Consider the following 482-nt stretch of genomic DNA (forward strand, 5'->3'; position numbering starts at 1 on the left):
TGTGTGTCTTGGAAGGAAGATGGCCTACGCAACGCAGATCAAAGGCCTAATACGTGTAGTACACACGTCTGCCGTGTAAATCACGCACGAATGATCTGGTCGGGCCCAACTCTTCTCCACCACACCACATCCCAACTTTGTACATTTTTATATATTTTTGTGCGTTGGGGCACCTTCATAATCACAAACCCCAACAACACACATATATCTCTCTCTCTCTTTGAAAGATTTGTTGTGGCCTACGCAACGCAGATCAAAGGCCTAATACGTATAGTACACACGTCTGGCCGTGTAAATCACGCACGAATGATCTGGCGGGCTCAACAATATCTTTTTTTTTTTTATATGAATTCTTATCCACAAACTAATCGAATTCATTTTCTCTCCTCCTCTCCTCTCTCTTTGAGATATATTGGAACATTGTAATGATCCTTCCGCAGGTTCACCTACGGAAACCTTGTTACGACTTTTACTTCCTCTAA

General features: G+C 42.5%; 1 non-coding gene across 1 annotated transcript in view; it reads right to left on the minus strand.

Moving 5' to 3' along the window:
• Nucleotides 1-423: 423 nt before the first annotated feature.
• LOC143261967 (small subunit ribosomal RNA) overlaps nt 424-482 on the minus strand; it is a 1,921-nt gene continuing 1,862 nt past the window's right edge. Inside the window, exon 1 of the ribosomal RNA XR_013035956.1 lies at nt 424-482. This exon is cut by the window's right edge and continues 1,862 nt beyond it. This is a non-coding gene — a ribosomal RNA (small subunit ribosomal RNA).

Source organism: Megalopta genalis, unplaced genomic scaffold, assembly GCF_051020955.1.
Source record: "Megalopta genalis isolate 19385.01 unplaced genomic scaffold, iyMegGena1_principal scaffold0075, whole genome shotgun sequence".
NCBI classification, from domain to species: Eukaryota; Metazoa; Arthropoda; class Insecta; order Hymenoptera; family Halictidae; genus Megalopta; species Megalopta genalis.